This window comes from Poecilia reticulata, chromosome 23, assembly GCF_904066995.2.
Source record: "Poecilia reticulata chromosome 23, P_reticulata-male-v2, whole genome shotgun sequence".
Classification (NCBI taxonomy): Eukaryota; Metazoa; Chordata; class Actinopteri; order Cyprinodontiformes; family Poeciliidae; genus Poecilia; species Poecilia reticulata.
Genome location: NC_088852.1, coordinates 11073747 through 11097886, shown reverse-complemented (window position 1 = coordinate 11097886; position 24140 = coordinate 11073747). Strand labels below are relative to the sequence as shown.

General features: G+C 40.0%; 1 protein-coding gene across 11 annotated transcripts in view; it reads left to right on the top strand.

Annotated features, from left to right (window-relative positions):
- Positions 1 to 2035: 2035 nt before the first annotated feature.
- nrcama (neuronal cell adhesion molecule a) overlaps positions 2036 to 24140 on the top strand; it is a 55645-nt gene continuing 33540 nt past the window's right edge. For 4 of the 11 annotated variants that reach the window (XM_008401015.3, XM_081603852.1, XM_008401012.3 and 1 more), the window contains exons 1-2: positions 2045 to 2334; positions 22834 to 22868. The gene's annotated coding sequence lies outside the window, so the exon portion shown is untranslated. Of the gene's footprint in view, positions 2335 to 22833; positions 22869 to 24140 lie in introns of all 11 variants that reach the window. The other 7 variants (XM_081603856.1, XM_081603854.1, XM_008401016.3 and 4 more) reach the window with 4 other exon arrangements.

Below are 24140 nucleotides of genomic sequence, written 5' to 3'. Positions count from 1 at the left end.
GCTCCAAGTGTATTTTTGTCACGCACGAAAGGATGAGATAGGCTTACAATCTCTTTGTTTAGTACAAGTTGTGTGATCTTGTGTTATTATGGATGTGTGTTGTTTTGAAATGCATGATGGGATTCCTGTCTCTCACTGTTTATTCCGGCAGCAAGTGTTGTTACGCACTGAACTTTTTCCCATTTTGTCACAACAAAAGTCCTTTCTTTCTTGCAAACATAATTTAAAGTCTTGACATGAATTAATTGTATAGAAGTCCCTTCTGAACACATCACCACATTCTACGTTGCAGCTGATTGGGTCCCGCAAATAAACTGTTATAAAGTTGGACACCTGATGAGCAAATGCAAAACATTGTTTGTAGTTTCCGGTCCCTCGTCCGAGTCCTGCCAGGATAAGGTGTGTGATAGAGACCCAGATGCATCGACGACGGGAAGACTGAAGACTGCTTCACGTCGGCGTTCATCAAATCAAGTCAAGATGGCTGCCGTGTAAACAACACCAGTAGGGGAGCTTAACTCTGGTGAGTGTCAAAGCAACATGGGCTCATCCTGATTTATCTTTTGTCTTTGTTTAAACAGGCCAGCTCCTAATAGAACCTCTGGAGAGGATCCAATGATTGTTAAACAGCTCTGAGAGTCGACGTTTTGTCTTCCAAGTGATTTACTTTCTGAGCTGCATGCAGCGTCTGCTTAAGGCATGGGTAAGTTGAGCACACTGTAGCACTGGGATGGTATGTCTGCAAGGAAAACACGGAGGCCGCCTCCACGTCTCCTCTCTGAGCAGAAACATTCAGACGGTGGTGTGGCCCCTCCGCATGTCCCTGCCAGTCGGTGAGCCAGGGGACACACCTGGACACACAAATGCATCCTATTTGTCTGTCGTCAAAGGTGCCTGTGCCCACTGGTGTAAAGTCTGGATGTTTATGAAGCTTGTCCCCCAATAGTAAGGTAGTGTTGAAAGATAAACTAAGGTAACACGCCATGGAGCTGTTGTGTGCTTAGCAGAAAGTCTGAAACCAGAGTTTTGTTGTTATCCTACGTGCAGTTGGCACTTTTTGTACCCAGTGACTTAACTCCATATCTTATAAGCTCACATTGGTAAAAAAAAAAAAAAAAGTACGTCTGTGGCCTGTCGGCCTACGTTATCGTCACCTTTAGCACATTTTCACACATTACTGTGAATCCGAACGTGCTCTTATGGTTAATTCTCCAATTTCTCCATATAAAATAACAAACATTGTGCACTTGGCGACTATTGTTTTAATGACGGCGGTCTTATTGCTTGAGAGAGACGCTCAGCCATTGTCTGACTACAATTGAGAGAGGTAAGGGTTCGTGAAATGTGCTGTTTAGAGGAATCCTCTGCTATTTAAAATGTGAATTACACTGGTGAGAGATGAGGAAAAATGGAAACCTTTTCACAAGCGTTATGCCTCATTTTGAACTCATAGTGCTGTCATTAAAACAATTCCAAGCAGAAAACTGTGTGTGGCAGTCTGGTGGTTCTGATTTTAATTTCAATCTATTGTAGAGCGGTTTAGATACTCACGCACCACTGTTGATATCGATAACCTAGCTACTAACAAAATTATTCAAGAATTAAAAATGGCAAAGACCAAGAGCCCTCTGCTCCCCCCAACCTGTCACATTTTGCCTAGGTCCTTCCTTGTACAATATTTGTTATCTCCACTCTTCTGGAAGTTTCTTGTTTCCAATACTTATCTCAAGTTTTGCACTTCCCATTTACGCCACTCATTAGGAGACGGGCGCTGTAGGTGCGGCTTATTTATTCTCTTTAGACAATTTAACTTGAAGATCTGTCACTCGGATATTATTCTGATGTACAGGTTTCTGTTGGAACAAACGTTTTCCGATAGTCATCTTTAGCTGCGTATAGTACCATTGTAGTACCACTTAAAAAAATAAATAAAAAAACACTTGTCGCTTTATTTTACAAAGAGAATGCGAAAGATGATAAAATATCAATGAATACACCGAAATAATTTCTTTCACAAAATGTTACCCTGGCATTAATAATACAAAACAGAGATCTTAAAAATTTAAAGAAGAGTGCGCCCTCCCAATCATAGATCGTCTCCTCAGCTGCTGCTGCTGCTTCTGACAGCGGCGGCGGAAGCTGGTGAAAATACACAGCTTGCTGTTGCAGCGGCTGGGCTGAGGGGGGACGGACGCACCAGCAGGGGCACGCTCCCTCCAAAGACACACACATACACACACCCCACACACACACACACACCCCTCATCGTTTCCAGCAGCATCAAGACACACTCGCTGAAAGAAAAGGGAAACTGCAACCGGATTGCAGAAAACGGTAAGTGAGGACATGCGATTATCTTTTTTTTTTTTTTTTTTACCCCCACCTCTCCTCAAAAAACGATGGCTTCATTTCCCATTGTTATGATGATGATTTCAAAAAAATATATATTGCGGGTATGGGTCATTCAAGTCATTCCTTGGATGCGGCGTCCTCACTATCGTAATTACCATCAAGAACGACGTCAGGTGCGAGTGATTGAGGACGGGAGATTGCGTGTGCGTGTTTTTAACGTCGATTCTGCAGAGCATCAAAGGGCTGAGAGACCGTTGCGGTCTGGGCGCTCGCTGCGCCGCGCCGCGCCGCGCCGCGCCGCACGCATCTTGAGGAGCTGCCATCAAAGACGAGCGGAGGGAGGGAAGGCGGTGTGCTGTGGGTTCGCTCCCTCCGCCCCAACCGTCCGGTGGTGCGGCAGGATTTTGCCTACTGCCGGCCGCTGCAGGAAGGCCCCGCAGAAGCTGAGCGGATGGTCGGACGAAGCCAGCTGGAAGCCCCGCTCCTCTTCCTCCTCTTCCTCCTCCGAGTTGCCTTTTAGTATTTGGACTTAATGAAAGACAACAAAGGCCTTGTTTCAATTCATCGCGCTTTCAGAGTTGCTTCCAATCCCATCTGATCTGGCCCATATATATATATATATATATATATATATATATATATATATATATATATATATATATATATATATTTAAGCGCAGAGAAAATGTAATTCATTGCCACAATCTGGCTAATTTGACCGATTTTGACAGTCGGCATAAATGAAAATTGACCCAAGATTTTAAACAAGCGTGAATGTCTCTGGCAAATCAGAGAAGTGATGCTCGGGAGGTTGCAGATTGGAGCATTTTCCTCTCCGGCTGTATGTGTTGCACAACAAACAATCGCATCGAGTGTTGCTCAGTGACAGAGTGGATGCATATAGCAACTGGGTCTCCACTCATTTCTTTATGTCAGATGATGATAGTTTGACAGGCTTAGCTCTCAGTGTTGAGATGTTTTTTTTTTTTGGCATATATTGTTCACTTATTGGGATTCAAATGTCGAACCCGGAGGGAAGGAAGGATGGCAAAATGATTGGTAAACATATTGATAGATGAACAGAATATCTAGCTATCTATCTTAGCTGTGGCTGCTACTATAGAGAAGTTCATTTACTGTCTAACCTTGACAAAAATAGTAATAGAAATTCGTCATTAGATACTAATCTGGAAAATCTGGTTTGCCAAAACTCGCCTTCTGTGTGACTACTGTTGATTTAGCTCGACGAGGAATCATTTACTGAACAAGTCGGCTCATACCTTGGCATGGCATGTGGTGTGTCTGTGTGTGCCAGCCATTGCTTCCACCTCTGTCGAGTTCTTCTCACAGTAGGAGATCAGACGACGTGGGTCCAGTCTCCTCTGACAGCTACCCCACCTCCACCCACCACCCCATCCCAACCACCAGGCTGTCACAGCAGAGTCAGCTCGGAGCCATTACTCACGGCAGATGTGGTGTCGCCATCCCAGCTCTCCTCTGTTTTCGTCCACGGCTCATTAGACAGGAAGCCGAGTGGATAAGGGTCTATGGTTGGCTCGGGCGCGTTCCTCGATCTGTTTGCCGTACCTGTAAGCGACGGCACAACCCAAAGATGAAGGCGACGCATGAATGTGCTTTCAGTCTCTTCGGGCGTGAGGAAATGTCAAATTGTATCGGTTCTGTGGAGGCTACATGAGAAAATGAAAACAGACAAATTTATGCAATTCATTTATTCATACAAGTCCCCATATTGGTCATCCTGCGAACAGATGTACAAATATCACTAATATATATGCCTGACTTTTTTAAGTAACAGTGTCTATAAACTTTTGTTATAACTAACACTTGCTGCTTATTAATGAGTTATTCACATTATTCTGAGCATTATTTCTAAATACCTCCTTTAGATCATTAACGTCAATGCTCTATTCAGAGTTTGTTATTGACCCGGAGTGGTCAACTGAGTATTGGCTTCCTACAGGGTAAACAAACATCTTAAAAGATGCTAGCTGGTATTTTTAAGATGTTTCTCATCAACAGTTTCATAAACAATTTGTTTAAATATTAGTACAAGATATTGCACTGTGTCCCTTTCTGCTAATATGTATTTAAATGTGTTTAATACAAACAAAATGTGGAAATGACAGTTATTTCATTCATTTTAATGTTCCAATTTCAATGCACGCAAGATTAAAATTAAGATTTATGGTCTCATAGCCTGTTTTGCCCGAGGCAGTACCCAAACAAGGAAACAACGCCTCTTATTAATTCATCCCTAGAGGTTATTCAGTTGATTTTCTTCATAAGGAAAGTGTTGCAGGTGCTGATTTTAATGAACTCTTAAACCTTAAGACACAAAAATGGACGAGAAAGCAACATGAAAAGCAAAATACAGCAAAAAATAAATAAATGAATACACCAATCACTGTAAGATTTTGAAAGTTTTTGGACATATTTTTTTTTATCCAATCTGCAGCCCAATGAACGTAATTAGCATCATACATCCCCCTGAACACTTTGGGTTAATAGCCCCCTGAGGCGATAATGGTGAGTCCCTGGAGGTGGGCGGAGCATAACCAGCCTCGGCGCCTTGCGACTGGCATCTGATGGCTGTTTTCATTACATCGTTGCGACGCATTAAATTGGCGAGACTGACTGAAGACTGATGAATTGGAAAATGGGGATGAAAGCTAAGACTGATGGTTGATTTTGAAAGAAAGCAGCTGCTGTTGTTAGTACTGTTTTCTCCACAGGACAGATGAGTTTTTATTGATGCTTTTTAGAGTTTTTTGGGGGTTTTTTTTTAAGAGGATGTTATTACTATTGAAAGAGATTCAGTTTTTCACAATAGTGTCACGTTACCTGTTCTGCATCTGTAGCCAATGCACCGTTTGTCCTGTGTATGCAATTTAAAGCCATGTGGCTGTGCTAGAGCAAACTTGATATGGGCTATAGATGATTAGAATAAATTAAACATCCTAAACCGCCGTAAGACATACAAGCACGTTTAATTTACTGAGTTTTGCATATGTAGTTAAAGCAATGATGCGGTAAATGTGCCTTAAAGGTCACGGAGCAAAAATTGTCCAGCCGTCAGAAAGGAACGCCAGCAGAAGGTTTGAGTCTGCTTTCAGTCTGCCATTGAGGAGCTGGTGTTGGTCAGGTGGGCAGCAGATGGGGAAAGTGGAAAAGTTGCCAGACTGGTTGTGGTCGTCACAGTGCAGAGTGTGTCCGGTTTACATCGGCTGATTTGATTTCATGTTTTGAAAGCCATACAGGCGGGTGGTGCATTTTAGGTGGCTTGGTTGCAGTTATCTGTGCAACACAACTGGTTATTGCTGAAGTTGAAGCTTTTGGCATCAAACGTTTACCATATGTTGAGCTTTAAAATCAACTGTTTTCAAGGAAATAAGACATGGAATAGTTATACAGGATGGCCTAAAGATATGGAAAAGGCGGTCTAATAAAACTGAATGCGCGCATGCACACAAAATATAATACATTTCAATTGAATTTATGATAGTTGAGTAGATGCAATGTGCTGCATATCCAATCTAGTTATAAACTAACTGTACTCTAAACTTTTTAAAAGTCTTACGTTTGGCTCGCATTGAGTACTGATGAGGTTTTTTATCATTTTTTCACTTGCCAAAAAAAAACAAAAAACAAAAAAACCAGGACTTTGAAGAATGAAAACCTCAGTAAAAACAAAACTAGCTTGCTTGATTAGTCAGACAAACAGACAAAACTTTTATCTTAGCTTCACCTGGTGCATACTTCAACCTCTGAGAAGCGAGCTACAAGCTATCGGGTAAAGTCATCAACTTGTCTGGCTGGAGAGTCATAGAGCAAACTTGTAAATGTCTGTTAGAATCCACCCAAAAATGTCTGCTTGGCTAAATTCTTCGCTGGGGTTACCAGCAAAAATCCTTAGGGACAAGAGTCGAGTTCTCCCAACTGACCCAGAGCTCGACCAAACACATCAATCCTTGGCCGTCGCCTGCAGACTGTGATTATCTTGTTCCATCTCTACCAGCCTGAAGAACTAGTCTTCAGAGCAGCAAAGCAAAAGGGGTTTTTAAGACAATTGTTGCAGATGATTGTCCTGAAGTCCTGAATCAGGTGGTCAAATACAGGAATGTCTTTAAAACAAGGTCTGACTTTTTGCTCTTTGGATATTTTGATTGTTTATGAACCAGATAAAGCATGGAAAGTTGCTGTAAATGACAATTATCAAAAAGACAAGTACTATCAAAATTTAACAAAAAACAACAACAAAGAAATCAGCATTCAATGTAAACAGGCTGCAAATGCTAAACAGTAACTGAGGAAAATAAAGCAAAGTTACATGTTATCTAAAATTTGGCCACAATATAATTTATTGTTTGATTAATAACTTTATCCCAATGGGCTTGTTTACTTCCATTCGTCACATACTGTGCTGTACTGTCTCCTAAACCAAACTTACCAGCAAATAAAGGAGGAGAAAGGGGCTTAAAATTTCAGCGGTGGGCGTTTAGCTGGTCGTATTATTGCCTTACGCATGAATAAGACCATTCGTATTCATGCGTGCTGGGGTGACTCCCCCAGCACCGCAATCTTTGTCGCAGCTTTAAAATCATTAGTACAGATTTGGGTCACTGGAATCCTTAAGGAGTTCCTCTCATCACTCTAAAAAGCCCAGCTGGTTTCAGACAGTCGTGTGCAGTAACGTGTTGGAGCCATTCTGTCTCAGCCGTTATTGGGGGAAAAAATGGTTTTATACTGTAAAATGTTAACTCTATTAGCCCTTGTAAAGTTTTTTTTAATATAGAAAACACTAGTATGAAAAAACTATTTTAATTTTATTTAATTTCACGATATCTGGTTTCTAATCTCACAGTTAACAGATATGCCAGACTGGAAGCAGTTAAAGTTCATTAAACTTCTTCACATCTTGTGTCATTACAATAAACCTCATTGTAGTTTTGTACTTTATGTAATAGAGCCACATAAAGTGGCTCGTAACTGTGCATTTGTCTTAATAAAATGCCCTTAATAGCTCAAGCTCAGTCAAATGAGATTGGTATATTAAAAAAATATTAAATTTTATGTAAAGTTTTAATTACCTATGCCGTACCATTGTAAAATGTGGAAATCGCTGCATGGTGTAAGCCGTATTTTCTGTATAAAATGAACTCCTAGTCTTGTTTGTTGGAGGAACACACATGGTGAGTCTCTGCTTGTCATCATGAAGTGGTAAATATATTATCTCCAATTGATGGCGGTCCTCACAAGTTCTCAGCCCTGCTTGCCTGCTTCCCCCCCAGGGGGAGGCTGCTCTGAGGCCACTCTTGTCTTCACCGACAGTCCTTTGCTTGAACTGAAAGAATGTCTTTGTGGGAGAAGATAAGCACACAGACGCGGCGGACGAAGAACAGGAGCGGATGTCGCCACGTAGAGGCCGTTCGTCTGCTAAAGACGAGTCTTGTCTGCGTTTTAAACCAATTAAGGAAAGTCGGGAAAGGGACATCTGCACTCATAAAAATCTTCCCACATTAGTAGGAAACGTCCTTAACTTTTGATGTAACTGGAGCTGAAACAGCTGCCGGATAACGGGGACAACAGAAATCCCTTGATTTGTCTCCACAGCAATGCGCTTAATCAAACGGCTAATGAGAACCGAAAGTTTGAGCATCGTTTTTATGATCTTATTTTATTGTGGGGTACACGTCTCTACTGTAAGACATCTATCCTTGCTCAGCATGATTCAACGCAGCTGGACTGCTGCCATGGTGTACTCCAGCGGCATTTCCCCTTAGTGATAAAGTCATACCATGCCAGTCTAGCTGCTGCGTCTTCTCTGTCACTTTTACCCTTGGAACTGATGAGGTGGTTGTTTTGCGGCGTTACTCACCTTGGCTTTTGGCTACATGACACAATGCTTCCCCGGTTTGCTGTCTTAGCATCTGAGCTCACTGCAGTTCAACTAAAGAACGCGAGTCAGCTGAAGTCCGTGAGCGCTTCTTTTGTAGGTTTGACCTTAAGAGTTAGCTTAATTTTCCTGGCTTGGTGATTTCCAGTTAACACACTCTTATCAAGAACTGTTTTTCCCTCTTTTGTGACTCTCAGTTGGGTGCATGTGATCAAATGGAGGAGCAGACTGTGATTGGGCCATTTTCTACTTCATTAGCTGCTATTCTGCTAGCGCTCCAAGGAATCTTTGTTTTTTTTCTGCAGGAAGCAGACAATCCATCTCTCTAATTTGATTCCTCAAAGTTCAGCTCTGAATCACTGGAGTCAGGCCATCGGAGTCATTTCAAACTCAGAGTAAATGCAGATACAGTTTTGAAATACTTTATTTTTTATTCATAAAGTGGTATAACGTGCCTAAACCAATATTGAATATTCCCACCAAACCACTGATTGAACCTCCTCTGGCATCAACACAATCATTAGCCATTTGTGGCAAATGGCAATGAGTCTTTTACATCACTGTAGAGGAACATTGGAGGAATTTTCTTCTTTTGCTTGTTGTAAAAGTTCAATCTTGTTCTAATTTGACTGGAAACTTATGTTCCTGAGATGTTTCAGAAACTGCCGATTTTAAGGTTTGCGACTATAAGATTGAAAAGGCTTTGTTTGTTACAGGTGTTTTGTTTTAAACTTTTACATTGTTGCTCTCACTTTAGGTATTTAAAATGAGTGTTTGCCTCTTTAGCGACGTTGGGGCTGACTTATGAACATCGACAGACATGTGCCTGAAGCAGGGGCCTCGTTATTCAACGTTTACCCGATTTTACCCCCAAGTCCTCATGAGGGAAAGTCCATGTCAGTCTGCATTAGTCATGGTCAGTCTGTAGGTTGAGCGGGTCACAGTCAAACAAACATCTTTGAATTTTTTTTGAGGCAGATGTGGAAAATGTAAAAAGTGAAAAAGAGAAGTTGGGACACAGCAACAGTTGATAGCCAACTTTATTTTTAGACTTTTTTGTGATTTTACAGCATTATGAAAGTTGTGGTTTGTTGCCAGCTTTGAATTGCCTCATCTATTTTAAAGAGTGATTGATTCTCTTATCCAGAAATAGGAAGTCATGGATAACTGAACTAAATAGATAAGAACTATTGGTTTTAAAGCACTGATTTTGTCAAATTATTATTTTAGCTTGGTATTTTTTCCCCTTACTAATTAAATGTTCTTGATGTAAAAGTAGGATTTTTCTCGGTTTTTGTCAGTGTGAGATTTCTTTATGTTAAGAAAATACATGTAAAATATGCTAGTTGTAAAACTTAACCATGTGTTCAGTATTAGATCAAATTAATAGTGTTTTAAATAAGAAAATTCACTCCAAAATTATATCCATTGTTCAATTAGCGTAATCTCTTATGTAAGATACTTCTATTGAAACATTATACACTAAATTGAATTAAAATACTTTAGCTTGTAGTTCTCTATAATTTGAAACACAGCTAGTTTCTCTGTGGACAGAGCAGGCATTCACAGGGGGTCGTGGCTCTGTGTGTGAGTTTAACCTTTTTACCACTTTGATAAGATTTATCAGCTGGTGTAAAACAATCTGGTCCTGCCAACAGAGTAGAGCTTCCTCTCAGGACAGGGTCATAAAAAACATCAGTTTTCATTCAAAAGAAAATAACACTTCTTTGATCTTAAAAACAGGTTTTTACTGGAACATAGTCAACTAGATTTAAATGAACTTAGCTAAGGACACTCCCCTAATTTGAATACAGCAGAGAAGGGAAACACGCCCTCCCTTTAAAAGTATAGGACCCGGAACTTTAACTTCAGATCGCTCCGGGGTTACCCGTGATGCCGTCTCCGGGGAACGGTGCGTCGGTGAAATGGTTCCCCGTAGGTTTGTCTTGGTGTGTGAATGTCTGTGGTGTGAGGTAAATAATGAATTGGACGCTGGTTTGTGATTTTATTGAGTTTTGTCACTTTCATTAGTTGTTCGTCTACTACAGTGAACATAAAGTTAATTTTATACAAATACAATGAAAGCATTGTTTTTTTTTTCTTCTCTGGCACAACCTTATTAAATCCTCATAAATTACAATTACACCTGGTAGGCTACATGCGGTTCATTATACTATAGTGACTGTTTGCAAAAACCTTCTTTTCTCTTCTCTCCTCCACACCATATTCCCACCATATGCACACTACTGGAATTGACTCTCGTCCCACTCCATTTCTCCTCCACTCTCCGGTCTCATCCATGACTCACAAAGCCCATTTAACCTTCACCCCAGCTAAATGCAAGCCAACACTTTGTTTCTGCCCTCCGGCTAAAAGCACCCCGGTATCTATTTTTCGTCCTTTCCGATACTTTTACGCACCGTGTCTCGCTGTACAGCTGCCTTTATTACGTCACTTTTGTACACTTGATATTTCAACAGGCAGCGGTATTGTCGTTGGGTATATATAAAAAAAAAATTGGTATATACTGTAACGCAAAGCTTAAGCTGCACTTGTCGGACCTGTTTTTGGCTAGGAAATAACCGAGCACAAAGAAGAAACGAGAGTAAAATTCAGGAAACTCCTGTGCTTTGTTACATATCCGCTGCAGCCGGTCATCCGTTTCAGCTATAGGATATACGTTACCTGCGAGATATTTGCTCTACAAAAAGGCCCATTAAAACAAAGCAGAGCAGCTAACTTTCCAAAATGGATATCGCATGCTTTTTTCCTCTTTATACACACAAGCTATCAAGTGACCACGGGTGTGTCCTTGAAGCGTTGGTTCAGATTAACTGCCTTGTCTTTGGTTGAAAATGACGCTGCACTTCCTCACTTTTGTTCGATGTTTTCTGCTCTTACTCCTCAGAGGTATGCTGTTTGAAAACTTGACAGATGTTGATGAGGCTGTGAAAGAAAAGTATATCAAATCCTCAGAAAAAAAAACAACACTTTAGAATTTAAGTCAATTTATGAAACACTTGACAGATTCTGAAAATGGCTAACCTGGAGACTTTTTGTCTTTGCGCCGTTAGCTTGACCTGGTGGCAATTTGGTATTTTGCTGACCGATAAAAATATCCGATTTTTCAGTTTCTGATCGGCTTTTCTACCGGTCGAATTGGGACAAGCTGAAAATCTCCCTATTCCCAGTCATCAGCTGATTTAACTGTAGGTTTTTTTAAGCAACAAGAAACACACAAGCGAAATTAATTGAATGCTTACATCATTGCATTATTTTAGACTTTGTTTTGTAGCTCTAACTTGATGTTTTATCAGCACTTTTGGTTAAATTTAGTGGCACCTTGTTAGGGAAACATGTAATGATATCCATTACATGTTTGGTGAAGCTAGTGATAAGCTATAGCTATCTGCTTAAGGTAGCTGTAGTTTCTTAATAACTTTACCACTTATCACCTCTGTTAGTCCTAAAACCTTTATGTTGCATTGAACAACAATTATCCTTAAGTTTATTACAGACATAGGTCACTTGGATCCATGGTAATTTGTTTACACTTTTAGCTGTTATTTGGAATTTATTAGATGGATGCAACTTAGTAATATGTTCTGCAGCTTTGTAACTTTCCATTACCTTAAACAGTCTTTACTGCTCATCCAGTGATTTTCACGGTCGCCTCGCTTTATTCAACAGCGGTGTTGAACGTCCCAACGTCTTCCAGCCGTCAGACGTGATTCGTCTTTAAAATATTAATATTTCTGGCCGTGTTACATAACAATGGCTCTTACGATGTTGCTCAGAAGCACCGCGTCTCTTTTTGATGAATCGTTGCCAAGCAACTAAAGAGTCTCCTTACAGATAAATTATCGATCGCCTTTGTTTTTTGTTTTTTTAATAAGAATTTGACATCTTCCATTTACGAGGCTGTGTTTACATAAAACTGCCGATTCAGGTTACAATCCGAATTTTGATCTATTTTGTATTTGTTGATGACCAGTATGTCATAATTCAAAGTTTCCTCACACTCTGTGTTTGGCGAGAAGGTATTTGGGACAGTGATTGGATCAGGTATCGGACAGCCAGTTAAGTGCCAGGACTTTAGGTTTTATTGACACTAAGATAATTGACTTTAGGATTAGAATCAGGGACCTCGGGGGGCATTAGTGTAGCCGAATGTAGATTCGCTGGTTTTACACAGTGAACTGATCCCCTGTGAGCTCCATCGCACCGGCGGTCTCTGTGGGTTCACTCGGCCCAAACCGCTCGCACTCAGGCCTTTTGTTTCCAACAAGCAGAAGGATTCGGTTGTGACCAGAACCAAATGAATTTCATGCTTTGACCTCTTTTCGCGTGTAAGTTGAGGCAAAACTCCTGAGGTTATTGTTATTTTTATTTTTTTTTTATGTTTTACGTGCAAATCATTCAGGGATTTAAAGCTAAGAAAGAATATTTTATAAATATTCCTCTTGATTAAGCGCACAAAAAGGAATTGTGGATGTAATTACACAGTGTGTTCCCAATATAAAGTGGCTTTTGCTTTGAGCTACCCACTTTAGCGCAGGCAGCATCCATCTGTGTCTGAAGTACCAAATTGCTGACTGGGGCCTTTGTGTAGAGGCGGCTGCAGCCTCTCCGGTAGAGAATCCATGCTGTCTGGCTTCCCCCTGAATATCCCTGGTTTAGTGCGTGTGATGAGAGATGAAGTGATAGTTGCTCAGGTTCAGCAGCTTTAGTTGGTCTACTGCAGCACATAGCTGAGCTCTGAATCATTCCCGCAACTATTATTGATTGAGTTTCTTTTTGCATTTTGCATCTGTTGCCAAAGAGAAGCTGCAATTATATGAGCTGTGACTGAAACCTGAGTGCTTGCATTTCTTTTTTTTTTAACTCTAAGATACAGTTGGAGGAGAACCCGACTGGAGGGTTTACATTCACTGGAGAAATATTTGCAGACGTTTCGGTGACGTAGAGTGACTTTTATCGGTTCCATATACAGTATAGTTTTAGAGGGGGGAAAAAAAGGGCGGAAAAGTCTGTATAGCTGACCGTATGTCAGATTGTGAGCTTTGTCAGACACGGTTGGGTGTGTGCCAAGGCAGCAGATGTCCTGTGCAACGCTGGCTGATTTTCTGTGCCAGCACCAAAACGCAATACTGTCAGAACAAAGACAATTGAGAAAATTCTTCAAAAGTATCAAATCTACAACTGCAAATGTTGTCACTTCTTAGCTTGCATCACTTTTAAAAAAAAAATTCAAATTGTGTCTTCTTGTGTGGCAGAATTTTGACGCTAAACAAGATTGCTTCTGAACACTCTGGGTTGCATTTTATCAAAATTGTCAGCTATTTAAAAAAAGTGAAACATCAAAAAAGAGCCCGAAGTTGATAGTCAGGCTTTCTGCTAAGATCCACAGTCACTGAAATCCCACATTTGCAAGGAACAAACCTGAACAACAGTGAAAACGGCACAGATTTGAGATACGTGTAGAATCATTTACTACTTTATTAACACTGTTAAAGCTACATAATGAACAAGCAATGACTAAATCGTCTCCTTCGGTCTATCTTATTTAACTGCAACATCCAGTTGTGAGTTTTAGGAAACCAACACGTCAGAACCAAAGCGGTAGAAACATCTATGTTGTCGGTGGAAACAGGAATTTGGTCTTGCTACATGCTGCAAGACCTGCGACTCTTCAGAGCAACGTGGCGGACTGGTTGCTTTTGTTTTGTGCGCTTCATTTGACTGCAGGCCAGTGTAGTTGGAGAATTTGTTTAATGGAAATCAAGGCGAAAGAAAACAAGCAAATTAAGCGGGGTTTATTTGTCTGCGCTGCACCGAGTTCTCAGCACAATGATCCTCCGCTCTAAAAGGAAGGAGAGAATGATCCCTGAACCGCGACGCCAAACAAAAGGGTTGCGTCGCTCCCGTTTATTTTTTGCTGCTCAGGTGGAGCCGTGACTCACGGCGCTCCGGAGCGTCATTATGTGTCTGCTTTTGTCGTCGTAATGAATGTTGTCATTCTGACAAAGCTCGGGGCTACGGTGAGCGGCAGCTGGGATTTAATTGACCACAAGCCCCCCGTAAACAAACACGACACTTAAATAAATTTGAAAGCACAAAACACGGGGAATACATCAGCTTGAACACAAACCCAATACGGAGGATAATGCCGCTGATTAAACGGAGTTCTGCTTTTGTCTGTTGGTAGCGTCGAGTCCAGTGTGCCACAAACTAGAAGGTAGCAGTGTAACTTGTTGTGTTTGGCATGCGCCTTTAAAAAAAATTACACCAATTCTGCATACACATAAACAGTCATCATAATCATCTGATTGTCTCCACAATGTTGGCATGTCTCCAATTCTCCTGTATTGTCCGACCCCAAAGAGGGAAAAAAAATAAATGGACACAGAAAATGACTGGGGACCAGTCAAAAAAATAAATAAATAAAAATCAATTTTAAAAAATCTATTATATATTTATTGGCAATAACTCCTATGAAAGGCAAAGTCAACATGATATTCTAGAAATAGAAACCTTCTGAGAGTCTTGCATCTGATCTGACACCAGGAAGAGAGCTGATAGCTGGGCCTTTTGTGATAAAACTTCAATCAGGGCTTCAATCCTCAGTTGGAACCATTTAAAATAAATTATCTTTTTCACGCGAGTCTCGCTTCCTTGCTGCTACGCTGCCAGACAGATTGTGGGTGTCAGTCTGCGCCCAGATATCTTTTGTGTCGGCTCCTCATCGCAGCTCCACGACTGTGAGAACAAGATTTTTTTTTTTTTTTTTTTTTTTTACATCAGTCCTAAATTAATGGGATCACACCAGTGGAGAAATCCCTCTCCGCTGGCGTTACTAATATTAGCAGGCCTCAATCTCCTTCCCCTCTTTCTGCCTTTTGTCTTTGTGAGCTGGAAGACATGCGGTCAATATTAGACATCTTCCACTCGTCCTACAGGTCCATTCAGATCATCGTTTGCTTTCCTTTGTTCGCGGAGCTTTTGTTCCTCTCATCCTCGTTTCCATCGTTCTGCTTCTCATTTACCTCCACTCTCATTCCTCAACATCTGTGTCTGTCTTTGCTTTCCCTTGCATGCCTTTAAGGTTGCTGTCTTAGATGAGATGGCTTCAGTCTCACCATGGCGACATGTTGTGACTGTTTTGTTCCCTTTTCCTTCTTTCTTCAATAATAAGAAGTGAATGGTTTCTTTTGTGCTACAGTGAGTTACTGATAGGAATTGGCTGAAGGCAGAAACATTCAACACAATCTTACTGATTTTATTAAAAAAAAATTAAATAGCAATACATTTTCCCACTGCTGATAAAATATTAAATTAGATTGAATACTATATTTATTTCCTCTGCTTTTGTCCAATATTTTATTTTAAAATCATCAAATGCCACATTTAGCAGTTTTACTATTGCTAATAGTTTTACTCTTCTTTCTAGTTTTGTCCGTTCAGCATTTAAAAATGATTGATTTGTGGTGATTTTCAGTTCACTCTTGATGAGACACAAAATAAGACAATGACGCGTGTTTCAGACATTTTTTATTAAGTTTAGACCGTCTACAATGATAAATGTGTCGCGATCTTCTAAAGTGTTGTGGTAATCTTTTTCAATCAGCGTCTTTTTTTTTCTCTCCCAACAAACAATTGTGTCATTATCTCTTAAGTTTCCCTCCAGATATCAACTCTTGATTCCCCCATTATCCTTAACTGTTGTCTCTTGCATTATGCATTAAGGAAACGGCCGACTTGTAATGACTTTACTGTCCTATTAAATCTATCCAATTAAGTTTATTTATACAGCCATCGTTTTCCCAATAAATGGCATCTGAAGGCACTTTGAAAGAAAAAAGAAATCCAACTCATTTTTTTTTTTTTTTTACATAAACACTCAGTGAACATAGAAACAGATTGGATTCAGTGACACGCGATTCACTTTGATCTTAAATGTATTAAAGAAAATCCAATTCCGTTCTCAATACCAACTGGTAAAAAAAAAAAAAAGATCATTAAATCGTCAGTCTTTCACTCATTACTGTTGGAATTGGGAGGTTGGCTGGGGTCAAAGCTTTCACTGAAGTGGCTAAATAATACAGAAAATTAACTCCACTGCAAGTTCTTACCTGCAGCATGATGTAAGTCACTTAAAAACATTAACATGAGTTTTTTTGTTGTGCACTGCGGCACAGGTAGTTGCTGCAGGAGCTTAGCAAAAGGTAATTTTTTTTTCAACCTAGTTTTGCAAATTAATGACGTGGCCTTTTGAAACCTTTAGTACTATTGGCTAATGGTGTCACTTTAATGTTAATAAATTTCTATTCTTCCTGTGGTGACTCATATGGTGTGAATATGAAAGGTTTTATTGCAGGCATATTTTTCACAATAATAGTTCCAGTTTTATCCTCAGGCTTTTGAATACTTACCTGCTGTTAATATCTATGCTATGTTTTCCACTTTTGACGACTGAATACGTGTCACTCTTCCATCACTACTTCATCTCGGGGTAAAATGTGGATTGGCAGCTGGTGACCAGTTGGGCAGATGGACCTCAGCCTGCAAATAATGTCATAACCTCATTGCTAAGATCTGTTTATAAACAGACCATGTCAATTCATAAACTCTTGTTTATAGGCCTCATTTATACTAATATTATTGTGAGCAATTTAAAAGGCAGATGAGCGTAACTGTTTCATTAGGATTGTAATTACATTTATTTGTGTAGGACAACAAAAAGATTCAAAGGGCTTTTTGTTTCCTTCAGAAAAACATGACCACCTGGTGAGCAAGTTTTTGGAAAAATAGATCCCCTAAAAAGTCCCCAGCATGAATGGTGTGTCGTTTCGCATTTCTTCTGTGTAGCTAGAGCTTGCCACACTTACAGAAGTTGTGCAAAATATTGCAGTAATAACTCTACGCCACGCATGCGCTTTGTCTGCATTGACGATTTACTTGCAGGATCCCTGAAACTGAGAGCATAACCAATGTTTGCTTAATTAGGCTAATAATTATTTCACGCTCAAGGACATTCTGAGATCATTTTGTACTAACAAGATCGACTAACCTTTAAGTCAGAACAGGAAAAAAATGCAACTAAACAAAACCTCACTGCTTTAGCAAAAGTAATGTAACCCACACACACAATACTCGTTTTCAACAGATGATAAACAGTTTGACAGCAGTGTTGGGATTCCTTTTCTGCCCAAATTTTCTTATTTACCTTGTAGGCTCTCAACAAGGAAGTCAAATGTCTTGAGTAGGACTAGATATTTGTGTTAAATTGGATTTTGTAGCCTTGAGGGACATTCTGCAGAAATCTGCAAATTAACATAGAAATAAAACTCGGTGACAGGCCTCTTTACTCACTGTCACTGATTTAATGGAGTCAAATCTCCTATGGTAAAGTCTTTTTATGAACTCCTGGTTATCCACATAGGCCATCTTTTTAGGTCAAATTGCATTTTGCTTTGTTTTTCTGTTCATCCGGAATCTCTCTCCCTCCCATTTTATCAAAATACCTCCTACTGTTCTTCAATCTTGCTCTTATAGTTCCTGCTTCACATCCTCTGCATGACACTCTTGATAACTATATTGCGTGTTCTGGCCAAAACGGCGAGGAAGGGAGAAATGACTCTTTAACCTCTGGAGGAGCACAAAGAAGGCTTGGAGGAGGCAGTAAATCTTCATAATTAAACCACAGCTCTCTCAGTCTGCTCCTGTTTGTGTTTCGGGCCGGTCCATGCGAGTGTCCTTCGAAGGATGCTCCCAGACTGTTGAAACAATAAATAAAAAAAAGACAGCGTAGTTATGACAACCAGTCTACCCCGTGTTTCTCCATGTGAAACGCACATACGTGTGAACACATACAGTAACGGACAGGATGAGTTTTGAACTTTTTCACTGAGTCTTAAAGTGCCAGAACTTTGTTTGTAGTATTTTTCAGCTCAATTGCATCTGCAGACTCTGATTTCTGCTATTTCATACTGTAAGTTTCACCAGTGTGATTGTCATAGAGATAAGAATTGTGTAAGTATTTTAAATTTAAAAGATGACAATCCTTTTTTATTTGTTAATTTTAAGTTCAATTAAACACTTGAAAGCAAAATATAGTTGTAACAACTTTTAGCATGTCATAACCAATAAACAAAATAAAAATACTCTTTTAAGCCTTCTCGGCTTAAAAACCGTCCATGCTTTTTTTTTTTTTTGGCTGCTATCTCCAACCTTTGTTAACGCATAGCTTCAGCTTCCTAGACATGCCTCCATCTGCACCTGTCAGCGAGCAAACAGGTTCTTGACCCGATACTAAACCTGAAATTTAAAGTTTAGTCTGAACAGATTTTATCCGAATAAACTCAAAGTAAAACCTGCTGTGTAAATATCTTGAACTGCAACATCCCCCACATTCTTTTTCTTGCCAGCTTTCCTAATAAAATATTAGGAAAATTATTTCAGTTTCACAAGTATTTGACGTTTTTCATAACTGACTAAATATTGCCCCTGCATCGTTCATATGCCGTATATGCAGTAAATACTAATAAACTATTAGGATTATAGTTAATAACAGCTATCTAAAGGTACTGGATAATTGTAACAATTGTATTTGTTGGCGAGAAAGGAACATTTATCTAGAATATTATCTACATTTAAGGTGATTTGAAAGCGTAGTTAAATTACAGCGCTTCATTGTGCCAGCCTTGTAGTCTGTCGCAAGCTGTTCAAATCAAAACCTCTCGTATTGAATTTCATTGGCCATTTAAACGTTGTTTTACAGCCAGCCATTACTGTTGCACACATTGTTGTGTCTGCTTTTGCATTTTCATTTTGCATGCTGAATCGCTGTCCAAAGCGCAACAATCGTGATTCCCTGTGCCTGAGGGACCAATCTATCTAAATCTGCAGTAACACCGGCATGGCTGCCGTCTTAAAAGAGATCATTTGTCATTTTGTGTAACTGGAGAAGCACGTAGCCAGATGTTTATAGGCACAGAGTAGACACACAGAATAATGAATGACCAAGCCCCTCACCAGAGCCTCTTCACGAACAGATGGCACGTCTGAAGTCGAACCAAACAACATTCAGAGTCTTACTGGTAGCCAGGATTTCACCTGTGTTCTGCTGCCCACCCTGCTGTGAAAACTCAGTTTTTTTGTTTTTTTTTTACATCTTCCTGTGCCTTGAAACCATCAAGCAGTCGCAAATATCATATTAGTACGTCTTTTTGTAAAAGAAACAGCCCAGTATTTCTTATGTTTCCTGCTGTTTGCACTCCGGTGTCAGCTGATGTGTGGCTCTCCAGTGAGACTCGTGTTGATTTGGTGGCAGCCTGGGCTCTTAAAGCGATGCCAAGACGTCCGGCGCTCGGACAGATGGCGCTCGCTTGCGCTGTGTTGAGCTGTAAGGTTCCAGTTTCATAAATGACAAACAGAAATGCGCAACTTATGCAAATTCTCCTACCAGCTTAGCCAATTGTGACTTCAAAACAATCACACGCCGCAGACAATAAAGGCCTATTTATTTTTATAGGTATCAACTACAGCCTTATTTTGCAATCCACCCATTCCAGGGCTGGAGCCAGAAGTGCAAGTGCTAAAAAAGAAAACTGGGAGAAGGCTAAAAACAAATAAATCCCCCACAAAGCACTGTAAACAAATCACATATCTGTCCATAAAGTGTTAGATAAATTCAAACACATTTTTCTTGATCCAGATTAAAGTTGCCTAGAGTTAAATAGCTGCACTATCTGCAGATTATGTAGATTTTAAGTAAATGTTTCTAAGATCATATGAATGATTTAGGGGATAGACAGTAAGAACATCAGTAAGATGCGCTTTTTCAGGCAGGTGCTTCTCCCTTCTCAGGGCGGAGGCTTCTACCCCAAGGCATTATGGGACACGCATAAATTTCTGCTCATGCTTAGGGTCGCTTATATTCTGTCACGGCGGAAAGAAATCAGACACCTGGTGTTTTACTCCCAGTGGAGCCATAAGATCAGGGAGCTAACTGAAACAGCTACAGGCTAAATCAGAGCGGTACTGCATGGCGTCGGGCCATGTGGTACGCTACATCTTCACCTTCGTTGCCGATGTTGTTGACCCGGTTCTGTTGGTGCGGAACCACCTGCATTCGTCTCCTGGGCTTGTGTTTAAAATAATTTGCAGCAGAGATATTCTAGTTGACCGTTGTTGATTTTTTTTTTTTTTTTGCTTAAATGTTTCTGGAGATGAATGCAGTTGAGAAGCTTTACTGAAAACAGTGCACAGTCAAATAGTAGTTAAATACGTTCTTTCCACCAACTTCTTCAATCTATTGTGTGACTGAATACCACATACTTTGATTGTGTTGACTGGTATTTGATTTGCAAATGCCTTTTTTGTCTTCCTGAACCAGTCTGTCCAATCTCCTCTGACACCAATAAACCCCAATTTGATCCTATCTTCACACTATATTGGATATTTTCTCCTTTTTTTTTTTTACTCCTTTTTTTTTTTACACCATTATTTGCAAATATGAGCAATGCTTGCACAGGAAATCCCTGTAGGTCAACAGTTTCTGAAGTACTCCAACTAGCCTGTCTGGCATCAACACTCATGCCGCCTTCAAAGTTAATTACGCTGCATTCCTTCCTTATTCTGATGCGCTGTTTGAAGAGCAGCCAGTTGTCTTCATTGGGATTAGTCATAACGGATCAATAGGTCTTCATCTGCAGCTGCTATTTGTTAAAAAAGTGATGTTTTTAAGTTTGAAACAGGGATGCATTAGCCTTACATAACCTCATAGAAGCACCTATAAAGCTCACTATGTGGCGTAGATTAAAACCTTTTTTGCTCATCGTGTTTACATATTAGGTCAGCTTTGCTTGGTTTTTATGCCATTTCCCAGCTTTTCTCTTGTGTCGCATTTCATCTTTGAGTCTGCCTGCCCCCCTCCCCGCCTTTCCCTCCCTCCTGCACTCTGATGATGAAGCGCTTTTAGATTTGCTCCTTAATAATGCATGTTTCCGAACCTCGCTTGCTCTTCATTTTTTATGTTTGTTCCTCCTCTACCCTTTTCTGTCCGTCTCCAGCTAAGTCTTTCTCCCACGATCCCGGCGTTTGCCTCTAGCTGCAGTTTTCTGATGTCTCTGTGCGCTTCTGTCTCTATTCATTAGGATCTCACACTTTTTTTTTCTTTTTTTTCCCCCCCTCACCCCACTTTTCTCCCTTATCCTTATCTTTGTCCTCTCTTGTTTCGGCTCGGCTTGCTTCAGTTCTGCTCAGATAAGATCAATGCAGTCCAAGTTCAAAGCAGATCAGTCGAGAGCACGGAGCTTAATCGGTTCTGGCTGTTGTAATTCAGATCATTCGGTTCTGTTGCTAACACATGCTGTAGACCTTTACCATGAAGATAAACCAATAAAAATTTTATTTGAGTTTTATTTAGCTTTTTTTGTTTGTTTTTGATCATCAGCTCGAGTTTTAAAGTTCCACGTCCAACTGAGCATGTTTTATTTTTATTTTATTTTTTTTATCTTTTTGCTAATGTGAGATGAATGAAGGGTCCCTCTGGAGATTATGATAATGCATTTGTGGTCACGAAGGGCAGCCTCTTTGTTGGAGGTGGAGGGGGCATTATGCTTGTGTGTGTGTGCGTGTGTTTGGTTTGGGTGGATTTTATGTTAGTATGCGCCCTGACGGAGGTAGAAATAATAAAAGTGACAGAGGGACATTGTGGTTGATTAAAGGCCATGTATTCAGCAAGACATAGTCATTTACTGAGTATTCTCTGGGGAGGGAGGGAGATGTGCACATATTATTCAGCAGCTTCTGGTCAAGAGAAGGTGAAAGAATTAAGATCTGTTTGTTTTGATGACTAATTTTAATCCATTTTTCCAAGATGTTGATTGGCTATCTTAAATTCTATCAGAAAATGTATAAGTAATAATACAAATGGCACGATGTAGACAACTATGTGAAGAAAGTCAGATGTTGCTAATGGGTGCCTGTTAAAAAGTGCTGGCTCATTTTTGTCATTTGGCCTTTTCCTGCTGTTCAATTTAAATAAAGTATACGCTGCTGTCCCCATTAGATTGTTACATGATGGCACACAAAGCTACCATTCCAAAAACAGTGCGGCCATCTTGGATCATTGTGCGAAATCTGCATCACGGATAAAAATGTGAAACAGTCCTCCCCTTGTGCTTGTTCTCTGTCTCTCTCAGTGGCGCATAAAAGGAGAGAAAACAACAAATTTTCCATTGTTCGCATTAAAATGGCTTCCAGTAGATCTGGTTTGCTCACAAATGTCATAACTCCAATTTTAAAAAAATTTATAAAAAAATCCACCCTCAAAATTTATAACCTGGCTCTGAAGGATGAATCCTTAACCTAGAAGGGGTACTGGATACTTATCAGTCGAGATTTATTGGTACCTCCCTTGTTATATACTTTTTTCAGTGTAATTTTGTTTCTAAGAGCCTCATTAATGTCTTTTCAACCAACAGTTTTTTTTTTGTTTTGTTTTTTTTACTGGGGCTAAAAAAATCAAGTCTCTCTACATCTTTCTTCGTCTGTGTTTGCAGGTCTGACACAACATTACAGCAGCTGGAATTAACAGGTGAGTCAAAGATCATTGTCTACTAGTTTTGGTTAGTTGACTAGAGATGCATAAAAACAACTCAGGTTCATTTGTCCAGAGGGATGTGTGACGTTTTGAGACATTATGGGTATATAAATCTACTGGATATGATGTTTTAGATATCCAGTCAAGTTATAGTAGCGTAAGAGCCATACCTTCTTGCATATATATTTTTTTTATTGGTGCTCTGTTTTGTTTGGCATCTTTATGATGATTGTATTTCACTGTGAAAGCGTACACTCTGTTGGCATTGGGTTATTGTAGCATCTGTTCCTGAATGGTTGAGCTTAAAGTTAGAAAGGTGCAGATCTCATGAAGACCTTCTGGCAGCTGTACTGCCTTTTTTTTTTTAAAGTTGCTGCATTTCAAATACAGAAGTTCAGCTGGAAAGTGCCGAGTAGTGATTTATAGCATCTGCAATTTTACCTCTGCAAACTGCAGAAGGTGACTGTTTGAAAAAAAAAAAAAAACGAAAGAAAAACCACTCACAAGTAAAGGTGAACATATTGGGAAGGGGAAAAAAAGAAGTTCGGATTAAGCAATATTTGCTATTGATTTGATTTTCAGATGTGAACAGAGCGCAAAGCATTTGTAGGAGCTCATAATCTTTCACAAATGGAATTCATTATAAGACGTTATTTTTTTTTAGACTGTAATAAGTATTAGCTTTTCGGAATGCAATCGAAGTAAGACCAGCCGAAAGCTTTCGTTTCCATTAAATGACATGGATGCAAAACAGAAATTTGCCTGAGAGGTGAGGGGACACGAGCACGTGTTTGAACACAGTTTGAATATGACTGGAAAAATCCGAGCCGCATGTCCTGGTGTCACCTGCTGCTCTCCTGCTGCCGACCACGCTGCACACACTCATTTCACAAACGCACATCACAACAATCAAATATCCATTAGTTTCAAGTTCTCTCTACCAATACCTTGGTAAGACATGCTGAATGGAAACGCATATAAAATCGTATGCTGCATCGACCGTGTGGAAACCCCATTAAACCAATCTGCGGGCAGGGAGCAATAGTTTAGTAAGTCGAGCATGCTGGACGACAGTATTGCATAACACACCATTGTTATGTTTCCATGTTTAATTGCCATCGTTGTTTTTCTGAACAGTCTCATGAGGACACTCGTTCGTACTGAGCCACAACTTGCACACTTCTGTATTTTCACAGGAGTTTGTTCTAGTGCGTAGAAGTCGCAGAGAAGTGGTTCACTCTCAGGTATCGCTCAGAGTGATGGCGA